Here is a 9,954-nt window from a genome sequence, read left to right on the forward strand (position 1 = left end):
TGGAAAGCAAAAATACACACATCGCTGTTTATATATAACTCCGGCGACTCCCTTTGCATCTGGGGGTGTAGCTCAGTGGTAGAGCGTTCGCTTTGCATGTGAAAGGCCCCGGGTTCGATCCCCGGCACCTCCACGGATTTTTTTGTTTGTTGTACGTCTTTTTTTTTTCCTACTTACTACATTGGCATTACAAATAATGATAAGCAGGTTCGCAAGTGTCGTATCCTCGATTTTAAGCTGCTCAATATTTCGATGAGGTGGCAATTCATGGCACCTGGAGATGGCACATCCTATATTTAATCGGCAACAGGAACTATCACGCGTTCGTTATTTCGATATCCGATGGCCTGCACAACACGCAACTTATTGGGAACAGGTGCCCGGCAGACAGTGTAACGTGAACGCAAGGTCCTTCCATACGTTTCATGTCAGGGTCCTTCTGGTGAAAGCATGCGTGACGAGTGCGTGTGTATATACTTCGCAAATGTGTGAAAGACAAATCTGTGGATTCGGCGTTTTTTTGTTTCAAACCGGGAAACGTGCATCGATCTTTAACGGATACTGTAATCGAATTAAGAGCTATTCTTTCGCCTATTTAAATCTTTATATAGAAACAGCTGATGTCCTTCTCTATGATGGCCGCTATATTTGCCGGATATTTGCGAGAACTGCTCAACATGGGCCAAAATGTTGTGCTTTCCAAGCTCAGCGCGTGGTATTGCGGGGCAAAAATAAAGCTTTTGGCAGATAATATGCTTTGTGGAAGTGCCTATGAAAGTATTTTGGAGCTTTCGTATTCAATGAATTTTTTTTTTTTTTTTTTTGCGCATAGCTTTTAGAAAACGCTGTATTTTTGTCATCTTTCGGAACTAATTAAATATCGCAAAATAATAAAACAAGTTTCCTTAATTGTTTTCTAAAGAAACTAGTTTATTTCTACAAACTGTAATAATGTAAGTCTGGTGACAATGAAGAAGGTATATACAGTCGATTTTTGGAAAACATAATTTTCTCCTACCTATTTGGTGCCGTTTGAAAAGAATTCAAGTTGCCCGCAAGTGTACAATTTCTTCTTCAGTAATATTTCGGCGAAAGGTATTTCCTGTCACTATAATCTCGGATATGCTCCTATCTAAATACATGTAAAAAGAGAATTCGTTTTTCTCGGCAACTACTGCACCAAATTTGACGAGGTTTGTTGCATTTATGGTTGCATTTAAAAGAAAAACTTAGTCTAGTGACTGTTGGTTTCGAATTTCTGAGTTAGGTTGTCAATATTTTATTAAAAACTGGCAAAAATCTAAACTTTTTAAAAGACAAAACTATCAAGTTTACAACTTTTTAACCCAACAACGAAAAATGATAATACAATTCTGTGAATTGCATCTAACAGTAAATCTAAAGCGGTAAAATCGATATGTTACATGTGAAAATAAACAAAAATTAGTAATATGGAAATACAGCTTTTGTAGAACCCTTGTAACCAACGTAACAAATTCACGTAAGATGTAAAATGACATAACAAATTTGTCCGCTTTGAATGCTCTAATGGATGCCGTTTACAGAACCGCGATATCTGTTCTTGAGGCAGAGCTATGAATTTGTAAACTTCGTGCTTCTATTTTTTCAAGCGGTCGAATATTTGAAAATCTTTTTAAGAAAAGTCAGGACATAAGTCGAAATTCTGCTTCGAACAGTCACTAGAATTTAACTTTCTCTCTGAATTGCAACAAATTTCATTAAAATCGGCCCAAGAGTTATCTCAGAAAAACGTTTTTGTGTTTTACATGTATTTGAATAGGCCGCGTCGGAGTTGGGCGCGAGCTAAAGCTTCCTTTTAAATAAACCCGTAGATGGTCAGGCGCACCGGATAAGTGGGAAAGTTGGCGAAAGCGAAAGTATCAATAAGTGTACAATTATTTAACCAAGCAATAAAAAAAAAATATTCTCTAAATTGTGTCTAATGGTACATCTTGGGGGACACCATTGATGTTTTTACATAACTTTCATAACATCTGTGAGTGGGACTTTTGCAAAACCTTCGGGAACATTGTCACAATTTTACGTAAACTATGAATTCATATATCATATTTGTCCGCTTGAGATATATGCTGTGACAGATGAAGTTTTACTGAAACTATTTATTTACCTATTCTATTTTCGAAGTAGAGTTTGGTGTTTGCAAACTTCGTGCTTGCTTTGTTCTTAACCTACAAATTTTGGGCAGTTTTTTGTAAGCAGTTTGACGTCCCAAATAAAAATCTTGCTTCCCGGAGTTCCTAGAGTCAAACATTATTTCTAATGAAATTTCTAATGAATTTTTTAATGAAACAAATTTCTTTCAAATCGGTATAGCGGTTGCCTCAAAAACATTTCCGCGTTTTACATGTGTTTGTAAGGAAAATAATTTTGATCTAGTGTAGAGTAACTCTAAAGTAATGTATAACAGGGTGTTCCAACTATCATGCACCAAATTTAAATATATGCAAATGCCACGTAGCTGTAGAGAACCAAGGTATTGTTGTTTGCCGTCGCTTGGAGATACTCAGATTAATTTTTTTTTTGCATTCCGCCTAATTATATAATTAGTCCCAATTAATTAATCAACTTCTCAAATATTATAGTTATATGAAACTTGTCAATGAGAAAATTGTAGAGCAACATGAAAAAAGCCGGCAGATCCCACGCCCCGTGGGAATGATGTTATGCGAAGCAGTATGAAACGGCAATGAGAGCACCAAGACGTAGGCGTCTGTTTCATGACCTACATGACACGCATGTCACGACATTCATGTCATGATCTATCATTTATGTTCGCATAGACTCGTCATACTATGCCAATTTTGGTACATACCAAGGCGCAGGCGGCTGTTTCATGACCTACATGACATGCCTGCCATGACCTATCATTTATGTTCGTCATACACTGTTGTCATGCCAATTTTGGTACATACCTAGTTAAAGGAACGACCATGAGTGCACCAAGACGTAGGTGGTTAGATAGATAGATACTGTTAAAGCGGCAAATGTTCGCCGCTTCGCATTTAAAACTCCCGATACAGCTTTGTGATGCGCAGTCATCATTATCAGCAGCAGCCTATTTTATGTGCACTGCAGGACGAAGGCCTCTCCCTAAGATCTCCAATGTAGCAATCATCACGCAGGTAGTGGCCGAATACCGCACCAGGGAGGCCAATTTCTGTTCTGGTGAGGGAGTGTCTTTGTTCAAGCCTAGTGGGCCTTTCTAATTTGGTTGTACCTGGATTAGTCTATAGCCCCACTCGCTCTCGGCAGCTTTCGCCGGTGTCAGGCGACACTCCAAGCCTGCAGATGTGCACTACGTGCAGTTGCGCAATACGTGCTACATAAAAGTGTTTTTCCGAGCGTGAAAGACGCCCGCGAATACACGCAAAACTGTCGCGCGACTGGCCGCTCGAGGCACTTTGCGTGTATTCGTGAATGCTGTCGATAAAACGTCTACGACACCCTGAGGCACGATGGTTACGTAAGTGCGTAGCCGCGTTAGTGGCACGCCATCTGATTGAGGCGCAAAGTTCAACCAAGGGAGAAATACCCATTACATAATCTGCCACTATCTGGGAGGTTATGTCTCCGATTAACTGCTGTCGTAAAACGCCGGTAGCGATATTCGGAACTGTTAACATTCACTTCTTTAAATTTGTTCTACGAGAACCTGCAACGTAAAAAAAAAAAAAGATAATATAGCCTCGAGCGCATTATATAGTTGCACAAAGCGTCATAAGATGTCATCACCAACTTCGCTACTGCCATCCTTGATCAGTAGCCCCCGAAGCCTCTATTTAATTCATCAGACACGCGCCAGTAATCGCTCCAGCACGCTGAATAGCTGCTCTCCACTGAAACTTATTATGGTAGGTTTCAATGTAGCACGCGTCTCCATTCACTCGATATTCAAGAGATGCGACGGGCAGACGCTGTCGCCTCGCGGTGTGGGGGCAACCACTTGGGACGACATCGGGAAAAGTAGTAACAATTAAAGTACAAGACTACGCTCGAAAAAAACAAACAATAACGGTTTAGGCCTAGCAGCATCAAACCAAGCAGTTCACTCCAATAATACTGACTTAGGCCTCAGCGTGAAATAAGGCTACGTGAAGGCTGATTTCTTTATATATATTTATTTATTTACCTTATTTTTTTTCTTTCACGGCTTGGAGAGAGAGTATATCGTGACCGAAACGGGCAGCCTGGGCGCTGCCATAATGTTACGCAATGGCGATAACTGCCGGAAATGTATTTAATGAAAGCTCGCACAATTTTTGTTGCAATGAGCGTTTGTAAGAGGTGATACACGCAGGTGTGTGTGTGTATTTTTATACCCTTGATTCAGAATCGTGCAACACACTAGAACTTATGATGGCCGTCACAAGATGGCACTAAATTATATTTAAACTACTTTTTACACTTTTTAATCCAGACTAAACGTAGGCGTCCGGATTGTGAACGTTTTGTTTAATCCCTCGCTACTCTCTTCTAGCCACCCTGCCTCTTCCTTACTTATGCGAAGGATTAGCTTGGCATGGTCCCATGATGGCGTTGCAGTCGGTGCCCGGCTAGCTCAGTCGGTAGAGCATGAGACTCTTAATCTCAGGGTCGTGGGTTCGAGCCCCACGTTGGGCGGGTTTTTTTTTCTTTTATGTGGTTGAGGTGGCGTGAGACTGATGGCTGGTATGGAAGAATTGGATACGTATGAGAGAGAACACGGTTGTGCTTTTGTAATTTCTCGATGTGGTATCAGTTATAGCTCAAGATCTTGAAATAATCATGTTTCATATTTAATTTGGCACTTTAACTGTAGATACGTAAAAAAACTAAGACAGAAATTTGACGTCCCAAACAAAAATTTCGCTTACCGGAGTTCTTAGAATTTAACTTTGTTTCTAATGAAACAAGTTTCTTTCAAATCGGTCTAGTGGTTGCCTCAAAAGTGTTTCCGCGTTTTACAGGTATTTGTAAGGAAAATAATTTCGATCTAATGTAGAGTAACTCTAAAGTAATGTATATACACGGTGTCCCAACTATCATGCACCAAGATTTAAGAATATGCAAATGCCGCTTAGCTATTCGTTACCAAGGTAATGTTGTTTGCCGTCACTTGGGGATACTCATGTAATATTTTTTTGCATTCCGCCTAATTACACCATTAGTCTGAATTGATTATTCAACTTCTTAAATATTCTAATTAGATAAAACGTGTCAATGAGAAAATTGTAGAGCAACATGAAAGAAGCCGGCAGATCCCACGTCCCGTGGGAATGATATTATGCGAAGCAGTGTGCGAGTAGCCTACCAAGTTAACGAACCGACCATGACAGCAGCAAGACGTAGTCGGCTGTATAGATAGATACTGTTAAAGTGGCAAATGTTCGCCAAGGAATGCTTCGCATTTAAAACCCCCGATACAGCTTCCTCGTTGCGCAATGCGAGCTGCACAAAAGCGTTTTTCCAAGCGTGAAAGAAGCCCGCCGATACACGCAAAATTGCCGTGCGACTGGCCGTTCGAGGCACTTTGCGTGTATTCGCTGGATGCTGTCAATAAAATGTGAGGCACGACGTTTACGTATGTGAACAGCCGCGATGGTGGCGCCATCTAATTGAGGCGCAAGGTTCTACCAGGGGATAAATACCCATTGCATGATCTGCCACTATCTAGGATGTTATGTATCTGATTAACTGCTGTCGTAAAACGCCGGTAGCGATATGCGGAACTGTTAACGTTCAGTTCTTTAATTTTATTCTACGAGAACGCTTGAAGTAAAAGAAAAGAAGAATAAAAAATAGTCTCGAACGAATTATATAGTCGCACGAAGCGTCATAAGATCTCACCATCAGCGTTGCTACTGCCATCCTTGATCAGTAGCCCCCGAAGCCCCTATTCATCAGACACGCGCCGTCAATCACCCCAATACGCTGAATAGCCGTCTTCCACTGAAACTTATTATGGCAGGTTTCAATGTATGACACGCGTCTTAGGCAGAAGCTCCACATGTGTGTCACACACCTCGCTGGCGGCCGACTGAACGCAACGGCTTTTTGTTTGAAGTTTCACCTGCTTTCGGCCCTACGTCGATCATCAGGCACTGCGCCTGTCTGTGACTCTAGGCCTACGCCCGCGATATTCAAGAGACGCGACGACCAGACGCTATCGCCGCCTCGCGGTATGAAACAACCATTTGGAGGCGACATTGGGGAAAGAGTAATAAAGTACAATACTACGCCCGAAAAAAAAATACAAACAAACAAAAAACAGTATTGCCGTTTTAGGCCTAACAGCGTCAAGACAAGCAGTTCACTCCAATAATAGCGATAAAACATGACTGACTTAGCCCTCAGCGTGAGATGAGGCTACGCAAAGGCAGATTTTTTCTCTATTTATTAATTTACTTTTTTTTTTGTCACCGCAGAGAGCGAGTATATCGTGATTAGAGTGTACTAGACTGGTGCACTCTAATCGTGATTGAAACGGGCAGCGTGGGAGCTGCCATATTGTTACGCAGTGGCGATTACTGGCGGAAATGAATTTAATTTTTGTTGCAATCACCGCTTGTAAGAGGTGACATCATCATCATCATCATCGTCATGTTTATGTCCACTGCAGGACGAAGGCCTCTCCCTGCAATCTCCAATTGCCCCTGTCCTGTGCCAACCGATTCCAACTACCGCCCGCGAATTTCCTAATTTCATCTTTCCACCTTGCCTTCTGCCGTCCTCGACTGCGTTTCCCTTCTCTCGGAGCCCATTCTGTAACTCTAATGGTCCAACGGTTATCTAACCGGCACATTACATGACCTATCCAGCTCTATGCTTTTTATCTTAATGTCAATTAGAATATCGGCTATACCCGTTTGCTCTCTGATCCAAACCGCTCTCTTGCTTCGTTCTATCGCACTTTGCGCGGTCCTCAACTTGTTCTCAAGCTTCTTTGTCAGTCTCCAAGTCTCTGCCCCATATGTCAACACTGGTAAAATGCACTGGTTGAACACTTTCCTTTTCAATGATAATGGTAAGCTTCCAGTCAGGAGCTGACAATGTCTGCCGTATGCGATCCAACCCATTTTTATTCTTCTATGAGTTTCCTTCTCATGATGAGGGTTCCTATGATTAATTGACCTAGGTAAACGTACTCCTTCACAGACTCTAGAGGCTGACTGGCAATCTTGAAATCTTGTTCCCTTGCCCGGCTATTTATCATTATCTTTGTCTTCTGCGTATTGATCTTCAACCCCACTCTTACACTCTCTCTGTTAAGGTCCTCAATCAGTTGTTGTAATTCGTCTGCTTTGTTGCTGAATAGAACAATGTCATCGGAAAACCGAAGGTTGCTGAGATAATACTCGCAAATGCTTTTTTTTTTTTATACCCTTGGTTCAGAGTCGTACAACACACTAGGACTTCTGATGGCCGTCACAAGATGGCACCAAATTATATTTAAACTACTTCTTACACTTTTTAATCCACATGAAACGTAGGCGTCCTGATTGGGAACGTTCTGTTTGATCCCTCACTACCCTCTTCTAGCCACTCTGCCTCTTCCTTACTTATCCGAAGGATTAGCTTGGCATGGTCCCATGATGGCGCTGCTGTCGGTGCCCGGCTAGCTCAGTCGGTAGAGCATGAGACTCTTAATCTCAGGGTCGTGGGTTCGAGCCCCACGTTGGGCGGATTTTTTTTTCTTTTTTTTATGGCTTAGGTTGGCTGAGACTGATGGCGGGTATGGAAGAATTCGCAATCAGAGGACACATGGCAGAACACGGTAGTGCTTTTTAATTTTTCAATATGTTATCAGTTATAGCTCAAAATCTTTAGATAACCGTTTCATTTTTAACTTTATTCTTTCTGACTTATCGCAAATGTATCATATATATAACCTTTAAATTTTGCAGAAAGAAGGACAATCTTATTTGGAACGCTAACTCTGTAGATACCTAAAGCAATCATAAGGCAAGAGCTTTTTTTCTTCTTCTTTGTCATTGTGCGACGGCTGCTATGACGTGCTTTTTATTTGTTTACTAATCTCTCATTAGCTTGCGGATGTTCATTGCAGTTCCGAAGTTGTGATAGCGCTAACTGAACTGTTCACAAAATTTATTTTACATACTCCCAGCATACTTAGAAGAAAGGAGAAAGGTCTTCTAAAATCGCGTTCCGAGAGAAATGCAAATAGAGCGACGTCAAACCGCTTGAGTTTAAAAAAAAATCCTAGGGTGATTTCATAATTATAGCATTTTTCGTGGTAACTGTTACTGTAGCCTCACTCTCTGTTTCTGCGGTCTTTCAATTGCTGTTTTGCGTCGGCTTTCAGTCTGAAGTCGCCTTTTACCCGCCGTACTTCCCTCGATAGTGTGCGCATTAAAAAAGTAAATTATGGGGTTTTACGTGCCAAAACCACTTTCGGATTATGAGGCACGCCTTAGTGGATGACTCCGCAAATTTCGACCACCTGGGGTTCTTTAACGTGCACCTAAATCTAAGTACACTGGTGTTTTGGCATTTCGCCCCTACCTAAATGCGGCCGCCGTGGCCGCGATTCGATCCCGCGACCTCGTGCTCAGCAGCCTAACACCATAGCCACTGAGCAACCACGGCGGGTTAGTGTGCGCGTGGTAATACACAAAGGTCCAAGAGTGACCACTATGGGTGGGTGTGCTCAGATAAGGACAGACTTAGGGGGGTTCCCTTCAATTTTTAGTTCTCGGCGAAACCTTTATATGAGGCGGGAAAATGTCTCTGTAGAGAGGAATCAACCTTCGTCTCGCTAAACTTGGCACGGATTTCCTGAAAAAAAAAAAAAAATCTCATTTTACTAAAGTTGGAAAAGAGCGCTTAACGACTTGCAGATTTTACAAATTCGAAGCCATGTCACGCTAAAATTAACGCATTGCACCCCGCCGAGTTTCTGTCCTCGGTAAATGTACACAACTCGTAGTACTATTGGTCCACGGGAAGTTAAATTTCTGTCAGACATATAGCAATTTTTTTTTTTTTTACCTTGCCGTACTCTTGTTTTTGAGGAACTGCCTGCACTCTGACTCGGGCCCCTCAGATTCTTTTTTGGGGGGGAAGGGGGGGGGGGGCATTTTAGATAAGGCGGTGAAGCTGAAAAGTATTTCTGACAAATCTACAAAAGCTTTCTCGCAAACTAAAAGAGAAGTATGCATCTTCTACACCACGTATTTATTTCGTTATAAAATCCAAAAACGCCAAAATTGCAAAAATATCGATAATTGGAACATCTTATAGGCAGTTTAAAAAATAATTACCGTCGATCTTGATGAACATATTATGGTATACCCACCTGGGACTGGTAAATCTAGCAGTAAAACACATGCTGCATTATTTTACTTTAAGTGAGAAAATTGAGCCTATTTCAAGACCCATGTATGGTCATCACAACGATGTGTCTCGTTACAGTAATAAAATAAAATAATATATTGAATTCTAAACTCATTCTTTCTGTTGTAGTAAAGAAGAGTGACTCATACTGTGCCCTTTTTGCCAGTTTTTAGCCATCAAATGAGTTGAGCCACAGCCTCCTCTATATCAAGCTCAACCATGGCCTCTTGAGGCCATGGTTGAGCTTGAGTTCTCGGGTCTCCTGCATCCCTATTCCTACTACGGTATACGTTGAAGTGTCAAGCACGCGAGAGGAACCTGTTTCTAGCATTGACCTCTAATTACATCTGCTATCTGAAACGCTCCCTGTGTAGATAGATGAACGATGCACCAGCCTTGTGGGAAAGCGCGATGACGCCACTGGAGTGGATGAGCCAGCTGAATATGTTCAGAGGAGGACAATCGCAAAACGGGTCCCCAATATCTTTAATTTTCGCTTAAGTATTTATATTAGGCATAAAAATCCTTCCACACCTCGGAACTGCGACTACTTTTCCAACGCACAGTATTTTTCTCACA

The 9,954-nt window shown here is 41.7% G+C and overlaps 3 non-coding genes across 3 annotated transcripts; all 3 read left to right on the forward strand.

Moving 5' to 3' along the window:
* Nucleotides 1-61: 61 nt before the first annotated feature.
* On the forward strand, nucleotides 62-133 carry TRNAA-UGC (transfer RNA alanine (anticodon UGC)). The gene has a single exon. It is a non-coding gene; the product is annotated as a tRNA-Ala (tRNA).
* Nucleotides 134-4,589: 4,456 nt separating this feature from the next.
* Nucleotides 4,590-4,662, forward strand: TRNAK-CUU (transfer RNA lysine (anticodon CUU)). Its single transcript has one exon. It is a non-coding gene; the product is annotated as a tRNA-Lys (tRNA).
* A 2,968-nt stretch (nucleotides 4,663-7,630) lies between these two features.
* Nucleotides 7,631-7,703, forward strand: TRNAK-CUU (transfer RNA lysine (anticodon CUU)). Its single transcript has one exon. It is a non-coding gene; the product is annotated as a tRNA-Lys (tRNA).
* The last annotated feature ends 2,251 nt before the right edge of the window (nucleotides 7,704-9,954 follow it).

This window comes from Dermacentor andersoni, chromosome 3, assembly GCF_023375885.2.
Source record: "Dermacentor andersoni chromosome 3, qqDerAnde1_hic_scaffold, whole genome shotgun sequence".
Classification (NCBI taxonomy): domain Eukaryota; kingdom Metazoa; phylum Arthropoda; class Arachnida; order Ixodida; family Ixodidae; genus Dermacentor; species Dermacentor andersoni.